At 40.4% G+C, this 25,971-nt stretch overlaps 1 long non-coding RNA gene across 1 annotated transcript; it reads left to right on the top strand.

Moving 5' to 3' along the window:
• The first annotated feature begins 20,620 nt into the window (after nucleotides 1-20,620).
• On the top strand, nucleotides 20,621-24,676 carry LOC143853345 (uncharacterized). The gene is made up of 3 exons (XR_013237077.1): nucleotides 20,621-23,120; nucleotides 24,330-24,436; nucleotides 24,659-24,676. It is a non-coding gene; the product is annotated as an uncharacterized LOC143853345 (long non-coding RNA).
• The last annotated feature ends 1,295 nt before the right edge of the window (nucleotides 24,677-25,971 follow it).

The raw sequence follows: 25,971 nt of genomic DNA, 5'->3' as shown, positions 1-25,971 counted from the left end.
AACGAGTCTAGATTTCTGATCAATTATGGGTCCTAGATCCCTCATCTAGGTGGCGACTCTGTCACTCTCTTTTGCGTGGAATTCAGATTGCCTTAGTGATCCCAAGTTCACGGAAAAGATGAATTAAATCACACCTTGCTAGGCTCGGCGGCTTACCCCAATATTATGGGTACTGGGTTGCACGTTTGTTTGCACCCTATGGCTTGGTTGCTGCCTGCTTGGTTGGGTAATTAAAATCAATAATAAAAAGCACACGTCATTCGCATGGGTACGAGAGACCAAAAGAGATGCGTCGCGCTTCTCGCGCTCGCAACCCTCTCGTGGGATCGGGTCCCACAACGAGTCAAAGACTCGCTCCAAAAGAAAGGGGACCTTTAACATGAGGCTGAATAAGCCTCCTAAAAGAGAAACTCACTATCGAGACAAAGCCTGTCCCCCTAAGAAGGTACGACTTTCCAGCGAGACAAAGCTTGTCTCCTCAAAGATGCAACTAAATTCTAATGAGACAGTGTGTGTCTCCTATGGGTTAATTTTCTATAAAACTAAAAAAGAGCTCCCTAAGGGATAGATTCTAAACTGACAAGGCATGTCTCCGAAGAAGAATTACCTTAATGAGACCGAGGGTGTCTCCTAATGGGGGGCCAGATAATTCTCTCATTGCCCTTGCAATGAGGAAGAGATGACCTACCATCTAATGGTGTCTAAACGACTAAGTAAGTCTACTAAACTAAGAGGGGATAGCTACTCGGACTAAGCTAGTCCCCCAAGGATGGGCTAGGGCTAACGCCTTCATCGCTATGAATTTTGATACTCACGCTCACATTAACAAGAGCACAACTTAACTTAGAAGCTACACCGGACCTGACTCATTATGCAATGCCTTACAATAACATGCCGCAATAGCTCCAAATAATGATTAACGAGCAGAGAGACCAAAGCAGTAATCATGCGAATCAATTGGTTAAATTCTGCACCATTCAGCGCATTGGTTTAATGTTACTTCCTGCATAATTCTCTCTCTATATATCAACACACATCCAATTATCATTGCAAAAATTACTTCTCTCCAGATAATATTTATGTATATATGGGCAAACAATCACTATTCAAATGTTGGATATTAATCGAAAATCATTGAATTAGAACAAGATAAAACATCATATAATAACCATTTAGCATGAGAGAGCAGTCATGTAACCCAAACAACCATGAAAACACTATTGCCACGGCCAAGTAAAACTACCTCAGTACACTGATTACGCATGCCTAATGAAATCTTCGAACACCCCCTTTTTTTAACACTAATTTCCCATCTACTATAAGCCCGAACTACAAAATACAGGAGCTCGCAATAATGGTTGCCACACAACATGCATCAACCCGAAACCTTCTGGGATCAACATAATAAAGCCTTGAAAAGGTAATACTGAAATTTGATTTTGAATAACACATATATCATATTGAAATAAAGGCATTTGGATGTTAAGAGACAAAATGATAGGATCATAGTGTACCTCGTGCAATGATTTATATTCTCAAATTGAAAGGGTTGGGAAGGTACAGAGTATTAACACATCTAAGCTATATACTCCTTCCAAGGTACCACATTTATAAAACTATCACGATGATGCTAAGAGTCCCAAATAACTCTTGCAAACCAATTGAAACCATAGAATTATTCGAACATCATGGGGCTGATATCATGTGCTTAATCTGTGCAAAATAGGAGCCGACTTATGGGGTAAGAACATGGCTGCTATGGGGTAAAACAGGGCTAAATTGCTGGTCAAACTGTACCCAAAACAGGGAGTGAATTATTGTGCAGAAAATGAGTAAAATTTGTATCAAAACTGGGCAGATTTGAGCGTTAAATCTGTACAGAAAATGAGTGAGACTTGCACAAAAATCGGGCAGAGTTGAGGACTAAATTGCAATAAGCACAAATGAACTGACAAGATCAACCGAAGGTTTTAACATTGTTTCCTTAAGAATTCTTATCATAAAAGAAAACAAGAGTTCTAACTCCTCCACTCTATAATCCAAACATCTGTAAGCTGCGTCAGCATCATAGAAAACCGAGCAAGGCATTCAAGGAAAATTTATCCATCTATGACGGTTGTGCTTCTCATAAACATTTTTCCGGGTAGATCAGTGACACGAAAAATTAATACCAAAAATAATATTTGATGAGATCAACTATCTTGACATGATTCAAAGACCACCACCATTAAAAAAAATGAGATCGAAAACCATATCCATGAACTAAGCATCATCCAATCAGAGAGAGGACTAGAACCGAAAACAATCCCCCATAGCTTAAAATATGATAGGGAGAGCTGGGGAGCTTACCTGGTATTGATGTCTTTCTCGTGTCTTTCCTTGGCTATAGACCATGAAAACCCTAAATCTAATCTCTAACTTCTCTGTCTTCTTCTCAGAACACTAAATGAAAGCCTCTTCCCATGCCTAAATCAATGCTCTCTTTACCTCTTCTCTACTTCCAAATCTCAAATCCAACCCTTCTTTCAATTTTCAAAGAAGTAATGGAGGTGGAAATGATAGAGAGCGATGATCTCGCGGGATTCCGGCGGGTTTGATAAAAATGGAAGAGGTACGGTTTTGCAGGTTCAATGGCTGCACAAGGGAGATGAAGTGGGTTGTGAGGATGGGGTTGAAACAGAGGTGAGGGTCGGTGGTTGTGATGGAGATGGGAAAACAAAGTGGGTTTTGGGAAAACGAAATGGGTTTTGGGACCGATTGAAATTTTATTTATTTTTTTATTTTTTTATTTTTTTATTTTTTTGAAATGGGTTGAAGATGGTGGTGGAAGGAGAAGAAGAGGTTGTGGGATTTAAATGGAGGTTGGCTGGCCGGAGTTGGGTGAGATGCCCGGAGAAAATGGCTGTGAAGGTGGAGAAAGTGGTTGGTGGTGGTGGAAATGGGTTTTGGGGTGAAGAAATGGTCGGTGGTGTTGGTAGAGGTTGGAGTTGCAGAGGAGATGGAAGAAGGTCGGCCGGAGCTCCGGTGATGGAAAAGTTGCAGAAATGGGTTGCAGAGGGGGAGGAGGATGGTGGATATGAAATGGGTTTTTTGGGGTTTCAGATTTTGTAGAGGAGAAAAGGGAAAAAATGAAAGGAGAAGGTGGAGATGGATTGATGGTGGTAATCAGATTCCGGCAAGCTCGCCGGAATCAATGGAGATGGGTTTTAAGGGTTAAAAAAAAATTAAAAATGTTGATGGGAGGTTGTGGATGGAAGAAGAAGAAGAAGAAGAAGAAGAAGAAGAAGAAGAAGAAGATGAGGAGGAGGAGGGAGATGGCCGGCCGGAGATGATGGCTGAGAAGATGGTCGGCGGATATGGGAGCTTTTCTCTCTTCTCTGCTTCGAACCATAGAAAAAAAAGAAAATCCCCCCTCAAACCCTAATTCGCTAGGTGCCTATATAGGGCATTGATAAACTCGACCACTTTTCTCCCGGGACAGCCCCCCTCTATGCATATTTATGACTACTCTTCACTCAACAGGGGGGCCCAAGGAAAGAAATGGTCTAAAAAAAAATGATATATCCTGCCTCCTTCCTCTCCTTTGGACAGCCCCTATCTATGTGTTTTCTACATTTCCTAACCTACAGGGGGGGCCAAGCAGAAAATAGGGGGAAGTATTTTTGAAAAAAAATCTTCTCCTCCCTTTTGATCCTAGCCCTTCAAATCAGCTCTTTGTTTAAGGGCTGCGATCAAAGGAAGCCTAACCACCTAGGAAGCTTCCAAAGATTCTCCTCTAACTAATTTTGTCACTCATTCGTCCCATCTTGTCCAACTCACTGATCTTACACTCCTATACCGCTTAGCTCTACTGCGTAGCCTTAGACAGATTCTCTTCAGTTAGCGAAGTTACACACTAATCAGTACCCCCTATATCTCCCTGGACAGCCCATTACGAAAAATTTGAACTGGTTTTTCAGGTTCCAGTGCACCCCTACTTCTGGCTAAGTCACCACCCTTATTCCTACATTACACTACTCTACAAACGTCGTCCGTTTGCTAGGCAAACTGCGACGAATTCTGACGAAATTTTACGGGAACTTTAGTGGGATCCTAACCTAGTTTGGGAACAAATTTGGGACACTAAAACACTAGTTTGACGGGGTCACTATCCTGACCGGCTTATTAGGGTTCGGTCAAAATGGGGTGTCTACAGATGCCCATCTTTGGTAGAGCGTGTGTAACGCGCGAATGCCAAAGCTGAACAGACGACATATTTTGGCTGACCCGAAAGCAAAGCAAATTTTTGGGTTTTGGGTTCTAAAATTGTACTCACAAAGGTAAGACTACAAAATAACACTACGAGACTAAAAGGCTGCAAGCAAAAGGGAGATAACCTCTCACCGACCCTTAACTCGGCAATCACGATATCTCAATGAGATAGCCTCTCTCTAATACTCACGAGTCAACTATCTAAACCAAAACGCAAGGACTCTATTAGAGCAAGAAAACACAAAACACAATGAAATCTCGAAGAGTGTAAACCATTATTTACGCAAATATAAATCAATCACTCAAACAAATGTCAAGCAATCACTCAAAGAGTCTATAACACTCTGAGAGTCCAAAATAATCACTCAAGGAGTCTGTAACACTCTGAGAGTCTAAAACAAATCACTCAAAGAGTCTGTAACACTCTGAGAGTCTCAAAACAATCACTCAAAGAGTCTGTAACACTCTGAGAGTCTCAAAGCAATCACTCAAAGAGTCTGTAACACTCTGAGAGTCTAAAACAAAACACTCAAAGAGTCTGTAACACTCTGAGAGTCTTAAAACAATCACTCAAAGAGTCTGTAACACTCTGAGAGTCTAAAACAAATCGCTCAAAGAGTCTGTAACACTCTGAGAGTCTAAAACAAACCACTCTAAGAGTCTGTAACACTCTAAGAGTCTCAAAACAATCACTCAAAGAGTCTGTAACACTCTGAGAGTCTCAAAACAATCACTCAAAGAGTCTGTAACACTCTGAGAGTCTCAAAACAATCACTCAAAGAGTCTGTAACACTCTGAGAGTCTCAAAGTAATCACTCAAAGAGTATGTAACACTATGAGAGTCTAAAACAAATTACTCAAAGAGTCTGTAACACTCTGAGAGTCTCAAAACAATCACTCAAAGAGTCTGTAACACTCTGAGAGTCTAAAACAAATCGCTCAAAGAGTCTGTAACACTCTGAGAGTCTAAAATAAATCACTCAAAGAGTCTGTAACACTCTGAGAGTCTCAAAGCAATCACTCAAAGAGTCTGTAACACTCTGAGAGTCTAAAACAAATTGCTCAAAGAGTCTGTAACACTCTGAGAGCTTCAAACACACATAAAAACATTTATACTCAAAGAGCCTCAACTACCCGAAGAGTCTATAACACTCAAAGGGTCTCAACTACTCAAAGAGTCTCAAACACAATGCAAAAACCTTTATACTCAAAGAGCCTCAACCACCCGAAGAGTCTGTAATACTCAAAGGGCCTTAACTACTCAAAGAGTCTCAAATCAACACAAAAACATTTATACTCAAAGAGTCTCAACTACCCGAAGAGTCTGCAACACTCAAAGGGCCTTAACTACTCAAAGAGTCTCAAATCGACAAAGGAATTGCTAAATTATCTCACAAGAACCCAGATTTATATGCCCGTGATGTAACACGGTTCCAACCCGATTGGACCCAACCCGATTTTCAATTGGGGTTGGGTCGGGTCGGGTTGACCCGATTTGATATGGTACCAATTGTTGACCACCTCAACTTAAGCTGGGTTGTTTAGGATTTTGAGAACCAATAGTGAGTCACCAATAATCAGTTTTTAACTCACAATCGATTCTGAAAATCCAAACCAAACAGGGAGTAACAATTAACAAAGGGAAATGTTATCCGCACTACTATATTTTGATGATCAGAATCCTCACTTTATTAAGGTACGGTATGGCCCGCACCATAGATTATCCAAACTGTCCAGTGTGGACTGTTGAGACTATTTCAATGTTGAAAAAGAAAAACACATATACAGAACTTCTTCAGATGGAACCCAAATTCGGGTTTCGGGTTGGGTTGCCCGACAGCCCAACTCGACGCGACCCGATTTCCAATTCGTGTTGATTTTTCCGAACCCAACCCACCCGATTTGCGAAAAGCTTAACCTGACCCAACCCAAATTCGGGTTGAACCCGTTGGGTTCGGGTTGAACCCGACCCGCGTGAGAACATCGAATTAACAACGATGGTGTCAAATTATATATAGTGCTAATGTCCTCACTGCCATATTGTATAATGGCACTACTGACCGTATTTTGATGATCGCACTCCTCATTTTATTAAAATGTACACTATGGCCCGTACCATAGGATGATCCAAACCGTCCATTAGATGTGCCACTGCCTACATAGGTTGTGCCCCAAAAATAATTTTCATAGGTTGATCCGAACCCTCCAATCTATAGAGGGTTATAGGTTGATCCAATCCGTCCATGTGATGGAACACAACATCAATCGGTTGTGCCCGTAAAATATAGTGCTAATGTCCTCACTACCATATTGTATAATGGCACTACCCACCGTATTTTGATGATCGCACTCCTCACTTTATTAAAATGTACGCTATGGCCCGTACCATAGGATGATCCAAACCGTCCATAGATGGGCCACTGCCTACATAGGTTGTGCCCAAAAAATAATTTGCATAGGTTGATCCAAACCGTCCATGTGATGGAAGACAACATCAATCTGATCCTAGCCCTCTAATCGGTATAGGCTGATCCTAGCCCTCTAATCGGTATAGGCTGATCCTAGCCCTCCAATCAATAGATGTTTTCATAATTGTTGTTCCTCTTCAGGTGTCTGGAATCCGTCAATATTTTGGAAGTGTTCTGCATGAGTAATATAAAGTAGTTCTTTCGTCATTGTCATATGTCTTTACCTCTTCTTGGTAGTTTTTTTCCGTAATTGTTATAGACTGGAACCTTGTGTCGGTACTTTTCGTATGTAGATTACGATTTTACCCTCCCATAAGGGTTAATGGTAAAAGGGTAATGCTGACGTGTAAAGGTTTGAGGACCGGGGGTATTTGAAACTCATACGCATGGGAATGTGAGGGCATATTAGGCATTTCTCTAACATTGACGTGAGGGAGGAAGGGGAGGGGTGCAACCTAAGCAGCCAACAGTAAACCCCCCTCCCTCCTTATTATATTAGACTAGTAAAAAACCCCGTGCGATGCACGGGCCGACAAAGAATTGTACAAACCACATCATAGGTTGATCTAAACTGTCCATAGGATGGAAGACAACATAAATAGGTTGTGCCCGTAAAATAATTTCCATAGGCTGATCCTGGCCCTCCAATCTTTAGAGGCTTTGTACTAGTATATATATATATAGGAAAGTTTTTTTTGGTAGTTTTTTTTTACTAGTATATATATATATATATATATATATATATATATATATATATATATATATATACATTTTCTGTGGTGATCCAAACCATTCATTTGCAAGGCCCTACCCTATGGAGCTGATTTTTGGTACACACCCTATCTATATGAGGAAAGTGTTGGTGAGCTTAAGCGCCCCAATCACATGGGTCCCACATTTTCTATGGTGATCCAAACCATTCATTTGCAAGGCCCTATCCTATGGAGCTGATTTTTGGTACACACCCTATCTATGATAGGGCCTTGCAAATGAATGGTTTGGATCACCACAGAAAATGTGGGACCCATGTGATTGGGGCGCTTAAGCTCACCATAAGTTTGGTGAGCTTAAGCTCACCAACACTTTCCTCATATATATATATATATATATATATATATATATATTCAGTATTTTTACGTCTTCTTTCAAATAAGGTATTTGCTAGGCACTTTCGCGGAAAGCCCTTTCTCCGTGGACTTTTGTATGTGAGAACAGCTACACAAGGTGACTTTTTGACATATTTTGTCTAATTCATTTAATTCATCTAATTTCTAGAAAGTCTCCTCAAATAAATACCGAAACTAAGAAATTCTGAATACCTATTTAAAGGTGTACGATTTGGTCGTATAGATACACGTGGGTGTCATTATCAAAAGGATCTTTGGTTAATGGCAACGAACACTCAACTTTTGATCTTCGATGGGCTTCACACATGGAGTATTTTCTCTTCTTGAATTGTGGTCAGCCCCTTCACCTACTGATGTAGAGTCATATAATATAGGATGAGGGATAAGAGGCGCCTTTATTAATTTCTTAGTGATTTTAAGAGAAAATTTAAATTTTTTCTGGCACAATGTGGGAGGGTATTGTAAAATTTAAATCAGTTTCATAGAGATCACTTCTACCCTGTCGGGGGTCTAGTGACGACATTTCCTTAATACGATTGATTTGTGATTGGAGCTGTTCACCATCATCTTGGAGAATTGTAGAGATTATCATCTTAGCTTCATCACCATCTGAGCTTGTGATATTGACGATCGGACGACAGAGACATGCCATGGTTTTCACTAGAGATACCTCGTCCATTGGCGAGGGCGTTATTTGATTGACTATTCGTGGATGGATGCAATGCAACTATGACTATTTTGCAAGGATGTTCTTTAGCATATGGCAGGCTTCTACTCGACGGAGCCGAGTTCTTCAACATAGGGGAAATTGTTGTGATCCAGCCATCATCTTAACCGTCCAATTTAGTTTTCTTATTTGGTTATTGGACGTGTGCTATCTTTCTTTTAGGTATTATTATTTTTTTTTTTGATTTATTAGCATTTTGTTTAATCCAGACGTGAGAGATGTTCACATGGCCTATGATCCATCTTACCTCCTTTTCCATGGTCCATCTATCCTTTTTAAACCCATCTTTTATAGCTTTTATCCATGACCAACTTATTTGTTATTTCCTATTAGCTAAACCCCTGAAAACCTATGTAAAGCCCTTTTACTGCCTTTTCTTTTAACCTATCTGATCAAATAAAGGGTTCTACTACTTAAATAACCGAACCCCTTCATATAAATACCCTGAACACTCGCCTAAAAAGAGTCATTTGATTACTGCTAGCTGTTTATTTTTTGTGAGAATGTATGGTGTTGTTTTATTGAAGTTAGAATCTATCTATGCTCCTAAAGTTCTCTGAAAATGACTCTTGAGCCCTAGGCTTCCACCACATATCCATCCTCTCGCACAATAGCATTGCTAGATCCAACTTCTCAATATGATTTGTTGCGAATGCAAAGAACCTTTCCCTCCCACAATTTGACCACAATCCATCAGTGATTCTCTAGACTTGACAGAGTGGTTGAATTGACTCACTTGTCAAAAGAACCTCCATCCATTTTCGTTGCAGAGACAACTTCAATCATTGTCATATGCTTCGTGTGATGCAAAAAATTGATTGAATAATCAGTGTCTTCAATTACAATGATAGATTTAGAGGTGGTCTCCATCAGTGGCTTCCGTTGCATCTTCTTTACCCAAGGTAATTTGCAATGGCTACGATCATGCTTGAAATCTCTGTGGCGGGCGGGAGGAAAAGATAGAGATGGATGACTGAGCTGGTTGGTCATATAAGAGGGAACTGAAGTGAACTAAGATTAATCATGACGTGCCTCCCCATCATCTAGAGGGAAGTAGTCACCAATAATCAATGCCTACCGATTGGCCGCACTCTTTGGAAAGGAGTGGGCCTATAAGTCTGCATTTTCTCTCCAAATTACGGAAGGAAATTGGAAAATTAGCCATTATATCACTCTCGTCTAAAAGTTTTGCAAGCCTCCAAGTGCATCATTCCCATGCTATATCCACTTGTTTGCATTTGAGGAATCACCCTCAATAATGAAAGAACCCCAACAATGTTTCCATAAGTTATTTTATTCCTTTTTAGAGCCATCACTTTTGCTTCATTTGTATCCCTGGCCCTTATTGGTTGAAAAAAGACTACTACCCCCTCTCCCCTGCTTTTCATTCTCCTTGATGATAATAACCTTAGGGTTTGGGGGGTCAGAGTCCGGGGAAGTCCATGTATTAATCTCTAATATACACAACTAGTAATGAGGTAACCCCGCATTCTTCGAACTTCTCGATTGTTATCCCTTGGTGAAGGCTTCATTGCCGAAATCCACATGGTCATTGAATTCAGATGTTTTAATTTGGGATCTTTACACCTTTTTCTTTTTCATTTGTAGATTTTTCTATTTCATTCTTTCAATATAGTCCACACCCGTATTTAGAAACTTGAACTCTGATGAGAGCTCAACCAATGTATAACCCACTCTAGTCGGGCGAGTCAAAGGAGTTTTTGATTAACTCGGTAGGGCTAAGCACAGACTTGGATGAGAACTTGGCCATATTAAAACCGAGTCAACTTGAGCGAGTTGATGACTGAATAAAGGAGCATGGTTTTAAACATCGACCGACGTGTGTCAGTTTCTATTGACATATGTTGATTTAGGTGATGGGCAATGCAAAATCCACAAGAAATTGAATTCTTACAAGGCGTCAGTCAAACTTTTGACCGACTCCATTGCGTTTCGGTCATGTCAACTAAAACGTTACCATGCTAGTGTGTGTGTGTGTGTGTGTGTGTGTGTGTGTGTGTGTGTGTGTGTGTTCGATTTCGGTCGAAGCGACCAAAGTCGAGCCGAGAACCCTATTTTTGGAGGCTTTCTTGGCAAGTCCTTAATTGTTTTAATGTTAAATTCATTCATTATTGTGCAAATACATCAACAAACACATGTATTGATACATTTGCAAACTGATTTGGGGTTTGAAAATTGGGGGAAAAACAGATCGAGGAAATTATTAAGGAACATAAAGAGCATAATGCATACTGTTTTCTTGTTATATAATGTAATTTATAATATTGTTATTGAAAAACAAACAATATAGGGGTTTGAAAATTGGGGGAAAAACAGATCGAGGAAATTATTAAGGAACATAAAAAGCATAATGCATACTGTTTTCTTGTTATATAATGTAATTTATAATATTGTTATTGAAAAACAAACAATATATTTAAAAAAATTAACAAAATCAAGGCATGTGTAGATTCGGCCATGCCTTGTTATACCCAAAATTTATGTTTCACACAATAATGACCACTTGAGGATGAGTGGTCACTATTGTACTCTTTTATGTTATTGTGTCTAACCTTTTTCACTGCCTTGAGTTGTATTTGTTGTATTGTGTGTATGGACATGATATCTTATCTTTATGCAATTAACGAATGTAGTGATTTTTTTGTACATTTTGTGAGCATATATTTATTTGGTTGTGCAATATTTTGTGTTTACAATGAACCTTATTATTTTAGGCCTACCTTTATTATTCCAGGAAGGCACACATGTCCCTAGATGTTTGATCTCTCTCTCTCTCTCTCTCTCTCTCTCTCTCTCTCTCTCTTTGAAATGGCGAAATTTTCATTAGGGAAAAAAGGACACCCTAAAGATCGAGATGGTCAATACACAAAATATAAAAATAGATACAAAGGAGAACAGCTCCTCAAGGGGGAAGAAAATCATAGATTTCTTGTGAATCCTTGCAGACACTTGCTCTAGCAAGCCTGGCAGTCTTAGTGTTGGCTGATCTTCTAATTGTAGAAAATTCCAGATGCTGTCACCCTGAAGCCATTTGATAACATTCGGGGAGTTTCCTACTATCAAGCGATCCATTGAGCTACTCTCAATAAGCCGCAATCAATGAAGCATCGCTCTATTCTCAGCCTCATTCGAGTTCGCTGTTCGTATGGGGCTCGAGTATGCTAGAGAGGTCACCCCCGTTCATCTCTAAGAAGACCCCCTTTCCCAGCTGGACTGGGCTTTCCAATGCTTGACCTGTCGAAGTTCAATTTCAGAATCCCTCTCTAAACTATTAAGGTGCTATGTCTGAAAGAGTAATCGGGAATCCATTGCCCTGGCCTCACCCGATGCTTGCAATGACCTTTTCCCAGAGATGATCCCCTTCCTCCCCAAATCGCCACAACCACTTCCCTAGTAGTGCATTATTAACTAACTTTCAAGGTTTTAAATCTCGGTTTTGGTCATCAGCGAAACCTAAACGTTTCGGTTTCGGTACGAAATTTCAAACAAAATCTTGTAAAAATTTCGGTGAAATTTCGGAAATTTCCGAAACGTTTCACCGAAATTTCACAAAATTTCGGGTGAAATTTTGTACTTCACTGAACCGTTTCACTGAAATTTCTGAAATGTTTCACTTAAATTTCCTAAATTTCACCGAAGCGAAACGTTTCGGCCAAAATTTTCGAAACGCTTCGGCAAAGTTTGGTACTTTTCTGACTCAATGTGAATTTCGTTCCGTTTTCCACCGAAACCTAAATATTTCGTTTCGGCTGAAATTTAAAACCATGCTCACTTTAACATTCTCATCTCCAGACCTCTCGCCTGCATAGGCCTCTTGACGTCCTCCCACCTGACCGAATGAAAATTTCTTTTTTCATCCACTCCACCCCACAATAACCCTCTTTGTATCTGTTCTATTCTTTTAATAACACTCATAGGGCACTTGATGATAGATAATTGGTAGATTGGGATGTTTTCCTGCACCAATAATAAGTGTTATCCTTCCACCTAGAGAGACCAGGTTCCGCTTCCACATATCTAGTCTCTTGTCCACTCTTGTCCACTATTGGGTCCCATTCCCTCTTCCTTGGGCTACCTATGCATAAAGGATTCCTAAGTTTTTTGATGGGAAGCTGTCCACCATGCAAACAAGGAGGCCGGTCATTCCTTCAGTGTAGTAGTCTGGAATATTAATGCCAAGGAGTCTAGATTTGCACATATTGGATCTCTGACATGTCACCATCTCGTAACATCTTAGAATGGCTTTTAGGTTTAACACCTTATCTATCTCTGGCGCACTGAACAAAAAGGTGTCGTCTGCGAACTGGAGATGAGACATTTCCACTTGATTCAATCCCACTTTCAAGCCTTCAATCATCCCTAGGATCAATGTTGTGAAAATCGGAATCGTATCGTAAATCGTAAGAGGCGTCGAATTGTAAATCGTAAGATTTTTTCAGATTTATATATAAAAATCAGAAAAAATAATAAAAAATAGGAAAAATTATAAATAAGAATAAAAAGAGTAATTATCAATTTTCCATTCAGAACCATTAAAATAAATAACATGAAATGCTTGATAACCACTTAACCGATTGTCTTAATTAAAATTAATTAACCATTCATTACCAAAATGGCAAAATCCATTCATTCTCTCTATAATGATCTCAAAAAGACAAAAACAACTTTAACGTCTCACACATGAACCACAAAACGAAACATGAAACATGTCATGATTCTATAAAATATAGATCGTGGATGTCGTCGATCCCATTCATATCCTCATCATCATCTTCGTCATCAACATCGGTAATTCCTCCCTCAACATTAACACCCTCATCTCCATCATCCGTGTCGGGAGCAGAGCCAAATTCTTCTTCTTCATCTTGCAATTGGCACTTGTCCTTCCTTTTGTTGAGGTTTCTAACTCCTGTTACATTTACATTAATGAATATCAATAAATCATGTCTTTACTACTAAGGAAAGAAATTACAAATAGCTTACGTCTTCTCTTTTGTTGAGGCGCATGACTGGAGCCAGCGCCTGTCTCATCTCCTACAACTTCCTCCACAAAACATTCACATATCCAGCCAAGTCGTGTCTTCGGGAAGAACAGGTCCATCTCTTTCCGTTATCCACTCATCGTCCGAGTCCATGTCAGATAACGAAATAGGATCAAATCTTTTTTTGTCCCTCTTATTTAAATTGCGAACTCGAAGTTGTAGATTGTATTTTACAAATACAAGTGCATTCAACCTCTTTTGTTCGAGTCAGTTTCTTCTTTTTGAATGTATCTAAAATTAAAAAAGTTAATGATAAAACTTAAAGGGATACAAATAAAAAGATATGAATACAAAAATTAGACTTACTAACATTTACCTGCTCAAATGTGCTCTAGTTGCGCTCGCAATCGCTAGCACTACATATCAGGCTTTCAATTCGAATTGCAAATTTTTGCAACTCGGGACATTCATCTCCAAAGGTGTCTCGCCATAAACCTATTTTTCCAAAAAACAATTATGATAATTTCTAAATACATAAGATAAAAATTCAATTAAAATTTTTACTTAAAGAATTTACCTGGTAGCTTTTCTTTCCTCATTAACTTTGCCATTTCCCGTCCAAAGAGAACCTCTGCTTTCTTGAACTTATCAAGTTGGTTACTAATTAACACCCTCTTTTGAACTTGGAATCATTTTTTCTATGCAACCCAATAGCCGTACCCTAATTTCAATGTCCACGTCATTTGAGTCCTCATACCGAAACCGCGGATTTAAAAAGTAACCTGCTGCGTGCAAGGGCCTATGAAGTTGCCTGTCCCAACGGTCATCAATGATATGTCAAATTTGCTCATATTTCTTCTTTATGTGGCCCAAATTCTTTGCACTTGCCTCTTTAGCTCGGTCCATAGCCTCATAAATGTACCCCATGGCAGGCCTCTCATCTGAATCCGCTAAGCGTAGGACTTTCACCAAAGGGGATGTTCATTTCAAACAATAATATACACTAGGCCAAAATGTGGAATCGCCCAACACAATTTCGCGTATCTTGATCCCATTGGTTTTTTTGGAATATGGGCTTTTTTGCCAATCATCTGAGGCAAACATCTGCATCAAGCCCGCCTTTCTTTCTCTTAGACTCTTCAATGTCAGGAAGCACGTTGCAAAACGTGTCACAGCTGGCCTTGTCAATTCCCTTTTCATATGCTTACGCATAAGATGCAAAACCCAACTATGATTGTAAATGTACACTGTGATCATCTTGGCCTTTGCTATGGTCTCTGCATGAATTGGTAATTTTTCAATGTCTTCAAGCATCAAATCTATGCAATGAGCGGCACAAGGAGACCAAAAGAATTTTTTCCTCTTCTCCATCAACAATTGCCCTGCTTTCACATATGCAGCCGCACTATTCGTGATAACTTGCACCACGTTTTTCTCTCCCACTTCTTCTACAACCGAGTCAAGTAGAGCAAATAAGTTATTTACATTTTTTGAGATATCAAAAGTATCTACTAATCTAAAAAAAACGGTCCCCTTTGGACTATTCACTAAGAAATTGTAATGGATCTATTCACCCCATCTGTCCAACCATCTGACATAAGCGTGCAACTCGTCTTCTTCCACTCTTTCTTATATTCTTCCGTCATAGACTCTATGTTCTCCACTTCTTTTTTGAGGAATGTATTCCTCATGTCATGGTAACTTGAGACTTTTAATCCATGTCGAAAATGGTTTATGGATTCAACCATGGCGTAAAAAAATGGGCATTTAACAAGGTTGAATGACAGCATTCGAGTAAAAGAACCTGCTATGTTTTGGCAAACTCTATCCTTATCCCCCCTTTTCCAAACTTGATTGATAGTTGCTTGCTTGCCGGTTTTTTTATCCCCTTAACCACAAAATCATTCATTTTTCTCTTCCCTCGAGCAACACGTGCATCATCTATTTCTTCCCTATCTTGATAATAGAAGTCCGGCCGCCTCGCATCATACTTTGCATCATCTTTTTTTTCCTTCTCATCTTCATTTTCCTTCAATAGTAACTTAAATTTATCTGCAACATCATCCGAATTTTGTGTACAAGCAGCTACATTATGTTTTGTACGTCCCAAATGATGCTTCATTCTAAAAACACCTCCAGAATACTCTTTCCCACAATAATTACATCTTAATCTCGTCGTATTATTGGGAATGACCATAGTGCAGTGTTTCCATGTCACATCTACTTCTCTAACTTTAACCATCTTTATGCTACACTTCAAACTTCTCAAAGCAACCCAAACTTTAAAATTCAATGCCTGTAATAGAGAACAAATTGTGAGTACATAATATTAACAGCTTATTTGACCCAAAATTAAACGTAAATTTGCGTCTAATAATCAGGTTTGCACTCGAAATCAGTTCTCAAAATCCAAAACAAACAGAGCATGACTTGGTCCTTTGGACTCCAAATCAGTTCTCAAAATTGAGACCAAAAAGAGCCTAAAAGGGTCAGTACTATTTGTTTTGGATTTTAAGAACTGATTGGAGTCCAATCCGTTCTCAAAAGCCAAAACAAACAGGGCCTAATCAGTTTTAGACTCAATCGGTTCTCAAAAGCCAAAACAAACAGAGCCTTCAGTTTTGGACTCTAAATAAGTTCTCAAAATCCAAAACAAATAGAGCAAAGGGTCAGCCCTATCTGTTTTGGATTTTAAGAACTGATTGGAGTCGAATCAGTTCTCAAAATCCAAAACAAACAGAGCCTAATACTCAGTTTGGACTAAATTAGTTCTCAAAAAAAAAAAAAAAACAGAGCCGTAGAGATGGAGAAGGTTGAAGGAGGAAAAAAACAGAAAATAAAAGCCAAAAAAGATGAAATAGAGAGAGCTTACCTAAAACCGAAGTGGGTTTGGGAGCTTCTTCTTTTCCTTCTTTTCCTCGTCTCGTATTCCACTCTTTCTTCTTCTTCTCTGCCTTGAACGAATGGAGGAGGAGATTCAAACCCTAAGATCGAAGTGGGTTTGGGCGTTTTGGGTGCTTTTGTAACCCTAATGTCGATGGTAAGAAGAGAAGTCGAGAGAATGAAAAAAATAAACTTGTAAAAAACCTTTTACCATAAGTTGTGGGGCCCATTTTATTAAAAATCAGATTTTGGAATTCAATCGTACAATTCACTTGCATCGTACGATTCAAGATCAAATCGTACGATTCACATTTGAATCGCACGATTCAATCCAAAATCGATTCAAGCTTGCGATTTAAATCGTTTGGGGTACAATTCGAATCGAGAATCGTACGATTTTCCTAACACTGTCTAGGACCTTCCCTTTTTCCATCATTTTCCTAAGGGTCTCTCCTGCTATAACATATAGGAATGGTGACGGTGGATCTCCCTGCCTCAGGCCCTTGGACGATTTAAAGGAAACTTTTGGAGACCCGTTCACCAAGATGGAGAACCACACTGAAGAGATACATTTCACTGTCCACCCACACCATCTGTTTCCAAAGTCCATTCTTTTCAATAAGTAATCTAGACCATCCTGTTCCACCCGATCGTAAGCTTTCTCCATGTCCAACTTGCAGATGATGCCCTTCTCTCCTAGCTCCGCTTGATTACCTCATTTGCTATCAATACGCCATCTAGTATCTTCCTTGGACAAATGCTAACTTATTATTTGAAATCATCTTAGGTAGAACTCTTTTTAGACGTTCAACCAAGACTTTAGCCAAGACTTTGTATAAGCTTCTGACTAGGCTTATTGGGCGGAAGTCCCCAAGGCATATTGCACCCTTTGCCTTAGAAATAAGCACTACGAAAGTTGCACTGGTTCGTCTGTATAGCTCCAACAGTCATAAAATTCCTAGAAGAATTTGAGGCTATTCATTTTTACATAGTCCCAACTCCCAACAATCTTGGGAGAACACAATACGAAAACACCCAGGCCCTCGTTCTCACCTCTTCCTCGTTGAAGGGTTTTCTCCAAGAGTGTTCTCTCTCTCTCTCTCTCTCTCTCTCTCTCATCGAATGGCACTCCATCCGGTTTTGGGCGAATGATGTTTTCTGACGAGTTCAGCCTCGAGCAGAACTCCACAATCTCTTCTGCAATAACCTTTTCCTCCTTAAGGGCCCCATCCATCATCAACCACTCTATGCGATTCACTCGCCTCTTTGTGCTAGCAATCCCATGGAAGTATTTTCTATTTTTGTCTCCCGCTTTGAGCCACAAGGCTCCAGACCTCTGCCACCAAAATATTGCCTCCTGGTTTATCATACTGTTGAATTGCTTTTTCAATGATCCCATCTCCTCCACCTCCTCTTGGCTGGCCACCCCCCCTTTCCTGGCAATTTCTTGAATTCGGGTTAATAGTCTGGATTTCCTCTCCTCTCCCTCACACCCATTCCCCTGATTCCACTCCTTTAACTTTATTTTTAAATATCTTAGTTTCTTGCCTATTATAAGAGCAGGTTGGTTGAAGTGGAAGCATGCTTCAAGAGTTCTGTGCGACCGTAAAATACCTACCAAGTTGAAGGGAAAGTTTTTTATGACAGCTGTGAGGCCATCCATGATGTACGGCTCAGAATGTTGGGCCGCCAAGAAGCAGCATGTGCATAAGATGAGTATAGCGGAGATGCGAATGCTTAGATGGATGTGCGGCCGCACAAGGTTCGATCGAATTAAAAATGAAGATATCCGTAAAAAGGTGGGGGTGGCACCAATTGAAGAGAAGATGAGAGAGCACCGCTTAAGATGGTTTGGGCATATCCAATGTAGGCCTTTGGATGCTCCAGTGAGAAGAAGTGACTCGTGCCAAGTTGATGGAGTAAAAAGATGTAGGGGCAGACTGAAAACAACTTGGGTAGAAACAGTGAGGAAAGACTTAAGGGCTAGGAACATAACTGAGAACATGACCTTTGATTGGAGAGAATGGAAGAAAATGATCCATGTAGACTGTTAACTAACCAACTTCTCCAAAAGCTTAAGCTGTTGGAGAAAGGCATTATTTATCTTTTATACTTTAACACTCCTCCGCACGTGTGGCCCACTTGGCAAACACGTGGCACATGTAGTCCCACTTTGGGCCGACCAGGAGGTATGAACTCGAGACCTTGGGCTCTGATACCATGTTAGCTTACGAACTTCTCCAAAAGCTTAAGTTGTTGGAGAAAGGCGTTATTTATATTTTATACTTTAACATGGACGAACTCAACTAGTGTCAGGATTAGACTTAGTCAATTTGAGCTGGGTAGATCCTTTCACCTTCTTCATGAAAATTTTCTAAAGGATTCATTAGCCGACCCCAACTTGCTTGGGACAAAGGCTTAGTTGAGTTGAGATGAGTTGAGTTTCTTGCCTATTATAACATCCGGCGAAGCTGAGATTGAGACTTCATCCCACCACACACCTCCGCCATCTTGGGAATCTCCAGCCATGCTAACTCAAAGTGGAATGGTATGTAACCCTAGGACTGCAATCTAGGATCAAGAAGGATAGGACAATGATCAGATATTGTGTTAGGCAAGGCCTTTTTAGATACATTTGGAAATGGCGCCAACCATTGAGGACAAATAAGGAATCTATCAATCCGACTCTGATTGTTGTTTCTCGACCAAGTGAATTGCTCCCTGTTAACCGGCAGATCCATTAGCTCATTTCGACCTATGAAGTCCGCAAAGAGCATCATGCAGGGGTTCGCTCTAGTGTAACATTATCATTCCTCCACCAGTCTAGTAACATTGAAATCGCCCCCTATACACCATGGAAAGCCCCATCTTGCCTTTGTCTTGTTCAGCTCTCTCCAAAGCAAACTTCGATCTGCCCTTATGATTGGCCCGTATACACCCGTGAAGATCCACATGGACTGATCATATATCTTTCTCAACACAACAGACACAGAGAATCTCCCAATGAGATTATCTCTCATTGCAACTACAGTTGAGTCCCAAGCCACTAAGGCTCCCCTGGCATTGTCTATTGTTGAATTGATAGCCATGAAGTCCCATCGCTTTCAACATGCATAGGTTCCATTTTTGTTTCTTGAATACAGAAAATATTAGGATTATTCTTTACCATCAGGTGAAGCACCTGGGCTTGCTTGTTGAAGCTGCCCAAGCCTCTTATGTTCCATGCCATGATTTTCATTGGACCTCTTATGTTCCATGCCATAATCTTCATTGGGTACCTATTTGGTACATTTGCTCACCCTGGGACTGACTCCCACCCAATTTACCTCTGTCCCGCCCTCTCACTCTACTATCCTGTAGACTTTCATAGTTGACTGAAGTTTGCAGCCCAACTAACTCATTGATTATCCTTTTTGAGGCCTCTGATCTCGCATTATCAGCTTGCTCTTGTGACCATCGATCCCTAATTTCAGATAAATGTAACGTTCCTTGCAGTTTCGACTCCAGACCCTCAAATGCTAGCCCCAACGCCCTGCTAGTTGCCATTATATGATTAACCAATATTTCATTAAGATCCCCATCTGGAATCTCCCAATCAATTGGATTAGTATCATCCTCCGATTACTGAATTGTAACTAACTCTCTGCACTCATTCACAGTCTTCCCACCGGTTGCTATTTTTCTTTTACTGCAACACTGCTTCCTGACCCAATTCATCACCTTCTTTTGCATATTTCTGAGGCTGAATCACTCTCCTGCAAATTTGGCTCATCTTTGGAAGGGTTTGGATCATGGAGTGCTCTTTCCGAGGGAGAAGACTCTTCACCATTGAGTTGAGAACCTGCCCCTGCAACCTGCCAAGCACCACAGATAGGGGACAAGCAATGAGTTTGATCCAGGAATAAAAGTCGCATACCTTCTATTGAAGACCATTGACCGAGGGAATGTGTATCCTCAGCCTACTCAATTGAATGAGATACCTCCTCTAACGCCTGTAGATTGCCATGATTAGGAACTTTCACGGTGTTTATCTGTTCAAACAGGCTGTAACACTTCGAATCTGATACTGATATGTGTGAAGCCTCCCGCCCGAATATAAGTTGGAGCTCCACCTCCGCATCTGCTGGAATTCAGGCTTGGATCTGCTCCCTCGAAGGAGCTCACCCTCGAGCTGGTGAGAACGACATGAATTTAGGGACAATTTCCTCTCGGTCCTTGATGGGCAATGGACTAGTTCTTGGCCCCAGGTTGGGCCAGGCCCAGACCTCGACTAGGCGTCGCACAAAGCCTGCTATCCAATCAGAGGCAACCTTCAATAGCAGATGCTACCAAGGAAGTGGGACCCATCTCAGTCGGAAATGTGATTAGCGCTTCAGTCTCTTCTCTAAAACCACTCGTCTGGTTTGGATTAGGAGAACTTGGGTCTTCCGCCGACCTAATCTGATTTGTTGTAAGACATCGCCCAATGGTAGCTTGCTCTGTTTCGATGCACAATAAGGTTTGAAATTCAAAAGTAACCTCACCAGCTTCCCTTACATCGTACGCCTGCTCCATTGGAGCTGGCATGTGATCTCCGCCTGGAGTCTCCGGGTTTCTTCCTTGGTGAGGGTGTTTCTCTCTTCCCCGCCTCGTTGGAACTCTCGACTCCCGAACCAGAACGAGTTAAGACTGAAGCCACCACCCTCCCCGGCTAACCCAGCTGCTGGACCACCCGGCGCACTACCCCTACTCCCCCTTTTTCGGCTAGCCTACACCCAGTACACATCACCATCTAAGATCACTTGGATCGGAAGCTGGTCCAGACCCGCGGCTGCCGATAATATCAGAACCGATCCCTTGTCGTAGCCCAACCCTGCCACGCATGTAGCATCCGTCAGTAATACCCTGCCGACTATGGCCCCGATCCTTCCAAAGTTACTATCACACCTTGCGTGCGGAGGAACCCCACTTACCTCCCACCAGGTTGCTTGGAGGAGATAGGCGAATTCGATGTACCAATGTGCTATTTCTTCAAGTGGGGACCCCTTGGAGGAGATCCGGTTTATCCTCAACCGCTCCGGATTCGCTTCAGTACCTCTTTGTTCTTCAACTGATAAACATACAGAAACCCTTTGTTTTTTCGTAGCTACCTCTCCGTAGCCAGAAGAGATTCCTCCCAGCCTGCTTTTAACTCCTCCCATAAGCCTTTCTTTGTATCTGGGATGGATTAACCTGCCTTGGTTCCCACCTTCCTGCATTACTTAAGGGATGGGCCACTTGTAGCCCCCCCTCCTCTTTTCTGTTGATGATCTTGGTCATGCGTCGAATGCCCTTCCTGATGGTCTTGAACTTGCCTTGGAAGATTTGTTCTTACCGGATTAAGAGCCCCAGCTTGCTCTAGTCTGTTGTTGAATCCTCCTTGAGGGATATTCTGGTCCTGGGATGACCCGAGTTTTTTACACCAACATTCTAAACGCCTTTTAACATTTAGCAGCCAGACCACATCTAGAGCAAACCTAGTCCCCCCATCGACCTCGATCATATCTTCTTCCCCTTCTACGTCAGGCCAACCTCCCATCTTCTCTCATCCCTTGCCGTCTTGTCTTCCCTTGGCCCTTCATGAGCTACAGCACTTCCTCCAGATCCCTCTTGAGCTTCTGCTCCTACCATGCCCTATCAGTCTCTAATAAAATGGATATGAGATGCGCCTTGCGATGATCCTAAAGGAAACAGAAAAACAGAAAGTACCTTGATGTTTGATCTTGTTAAGCCATTATGGATGGTTGTCTTGCTTTATGTGTTTATTTGTGCTTGTTCTAGCATTTTATGAAGTTTTATCTTAAATTTCCGTGATTTCCATAGACTTCCATAAATTTTTCCTTCATTTCCATGAACTTCTATAAATTTCTATGATTTTTTACAAGATTTCCATGGACTTTAGTAAACTTCCATGAAGTACTTCCTCTTTCGGGGGGATTGGAGTTGAACAAGACCGAAATTTGATTCTTGTGAGGGAGATTTTAATTAGTGGTAGGCATCCTACCCCTTCCAAGTTGGATCTATTCTAGGACTGTCATTAGAGGCCCTGGGTATACCCATAAACTAGATATGGAAGCAAGGCCACTGGAATGTCCGGAAAAGCTTAGATAGAAGGATTTCATTGAAAAATGCCTTTGTCTCTCCTGACCTGCATGCTGTCTTTGGCAATTTTTTTAGGCTGAGTAATAATTAGTCATCAACCCCAATTAAGAGATTCAAGCCGTTTATCGGCATCGTAAATATATAGTGAATTGAGATTTCGAGTTGATGGCTCAATCACCTTTAATTCAACCTCCAATCCAGCTCCCAATTCTTTGAACTCTGCAATTTGCTGTCCAGTACATCAGGACCCAAACGTAGGAAGCCACAATTGGATGCATGATTACCCTAAACTGCCAATGGACAAATAGGGCTCAACCCAAACAAGAACTTTTACATTGGACGGAACAATTGGAGACAGCATCATGATATTATGCTGATTGCCCTATGATTGGGCGAGAGAGCTTCGATACTTGTAGGCCGATTTGTATATTGTAGCCAACATATTTATGAAGGTAAAAGAGTTGAGGCGTTGAAAATCCTAGAATTTACAAGAGTATAGATGATGGGGTACAATATCTTATTTACACTCTTTATTTTCCAGGTTTGTTTGCCTTCCCCCCATTCTATGTGCTACTATAATTTAGATAAGTTCACTCCTTAGCATGACTCTCTTTTTCTTCTGACATGATATGGAGCGCCCTGTTTATATTGCAATTGAGCAGGCTCTTTAGGACATCGATTGTTAGATAACTTGTCAGCTCATGTGTAAATGTTTTTGGACTGATAGGTACAATAACTAAATTTCCTTTAGCTAAATTGTCAGCTCATGTGTAAATGTTTTTCGACTGATTGGTACAATAACTAAATTTCCTTTTGTATTCTAAGTACAGGTTGCTTCCTTTTCCCATTTCATTGATTTTTTTTTGAATGGCATTTTCCCATTTCATTGATTTTCTGGCTTAGTTCTTATTTTTCGCCGAATATTTAGGGTTGTGTATGATTAACTGTATTTAATTTCCAGAACCAGTTTCCTATTCAATATCTAAATTTTCTGCAAGTATCTTGTATTTAAAATTACTATTTTTTTCACAAAAATTTTATCTTTTTAACGATATATTTTGGGAAATGATTTCAGCGCTCCATTGTTTTGATAAACATGCACTCCACTTGTTTGTCGTGTAATATTTATAGGTCTTTAAGAGCTTTTTGAAAACCGTAATATTCCTCTGACAGCCCTTTAAATACTACACGATAAAAATTGGAGCGCCTGTTTATCAAAACATTGGAGTGCAGAAATCATTTCCCTAATTTTTTTTAATCATTTAATATAATTTTGTAAAATAGAAAACTGAACATTTCTGCTATGTGTATAATGATGAACTCATATTTAACAGGGTACTGTTACTGTATACTATTATGTGGTGTAAAAAAAAGTTAGTTACCTCATATGAGTTTTTATATGGTGCCCGAGTGTCAAGTCCCGTGAAGGCGGGAACGCCCTTGATATTTGATCCAACAGCAGCCATCTTTTTAAGATGCTGCTGTTGGATCAAATATAAAGTGCAGTACTTTTATCGTACCACCTTCATGGGACTTGATGCTCGGGGACCATATAAATTCTCACTTCATTACCATGGTAATTTATAGTAGTGAGGTATATTATCAAATATATTGCATATTTCATCGAGTTTAGGTCTCATTGAATTATTTATTGAATCGAATTTACCCATTGTTCACTTTCTTTTGTTTAGCTTCAATTTAATGTATGTCATCCTACATTGTTGTAATGAAGTGCTCATTTGCCTTCCAGTGAGGATCATGTATGACAAAGACTCTGGTCGGTCAAGAGGCTTCGGGTTCGTACATTTTTCAGATGAAAACGATGCTATATGTGCCAGAGATGCCATGGATGGAAAGGTAAGCTGGCAAATTTATAGTTGATGCAGTTGAAAGTTAGAAGTGCAACTTAGGTTGGGTCCGGTTTAGCTTTTGCTGAAAATGAATTGGAGCCCACCCAAGCTCAACTTGATTTCATGGTAAAAGCTCAATCCGAATCCCCAAAAATCGACCCTAGTTGCTACTGTGGTTGAAAGTGCCCAGTTGAAGTTCTGTTCTTTAGCCAGTTGGTTTCCTTTGCAGGCATTGTTAGGTCGACCTTTAAGAATAAGCTTTGCTATGGACAAGGTTCGTGGTGGTCCTCTGGTTGTCCCTCGCCTATTTACCAGAGGAGAGGACACTAATCAGAAATCTTAAACTATTCTTTGGATAGAATCTTCATTTCCTTTACAAAAGTTATGAAAGCATAAAGATGGTTCCTGGAGACACCAACATTTTTTACCAGCAAGAATCACCTGAAGAACTTAGGATAGGGAATGTCAAATAATTCTTTCAAACATGCAATGGTGCCTCACCTAGCTGCGATCATCTAGCTTGAAACAGGCGGACCGTCCTAACTAGGCTGCACCTTCAAACATGCTTTCAACTGGAGGTGTTCGGCACCTGATTTCTGATTTCGCCGATGGTGAGCTTCTTCCTAGCTTCTTTTTTACGGTCGACCCAGATTTTTTGTTTCTTGGATCCTTCATCTTTTTCTAGATTGTGTAATTGTTATGTTTTTCTATGGCTTCTAAGAGCTTTGTTTCACTTGGTGTACATATTCGGTATCAAAACATGTCAGTAGAATTAGATGTTGGAATAAATTAGTTTTCTAACCTATTAGTGGTTGATTGTCTGTCCACTTATCAGTCCAAAAGCTCAATGTTCCTCGCCTTACTATCCATCTGCTATTTTGGATCCAGTAATCCCACCCCTTTAGAATATCCTTCCAATGCCTTGAGGTAGTGGTCCGTATTTGAACCAAGTTTAAATGTTCACCTCTAGTATACATGGATTTCAACGAATTGCTCTGCAATGAATTCCCTTTATGAAGTTGATACAATGCTTTCAATCTAAATACGCTACAGTAGTCATCTAGAGATTTGATACCAAGACGACCTTCATTTAAAGGTTTGCAATTTGTATACGAACACAAGAATGAAGATTAACGATATTTCCATTCAGAAGACATTTTTGTTGTGAAAGGACGCTGCATGTCTTTTTTAACTTCTATAAAAAGGGATTTGCTAGGGTCCATTGCAAAAGGCGTTTCGCGGCTGGTCTGTCGCAAGTCAGACCAGCCACGTCGTGAATGGAGACAAGTGGCTGGTCTGACTTGCGACAGACCAGCCGCGAAATGCCTTTTGCAATTACTTGTCTCCATTCACGAGGTGGCTGGTCTGACTTGTGACAGACCAGCCGCGAAACGCCTTTTTGCAATGGACCCTAGCAAATCCCCTATAAAAATAGGCTTAGCTATCATTTCATAATAATATTTTGCTAATAGTATTTTTACTCTCGGATTTTATATTGACACTCACTCTTCTCCTTTTCTCTATGGGCATACTTGTTGCTAT

Source organism: Tasmannia lanceolata, unplaced genomic scaffold, assembly GCF_043159265.1.
Source record: "Tasmannia lanceolata isolate RefF3 unplaced genomic scaffold, GAP_Taslan_0.1 ptg000019l, whole genome shotgun sequence".
Lineage (NCBI taxonomy): Eukaryota > Viridiplantae > Streptophyta > Magnoliopsida > Canellales > Winteraceae > Tasmannia > Tasmannia lanceolata.
This window is presented reverse-complemented; position numbering and strand designations above follow the sequence as displayed.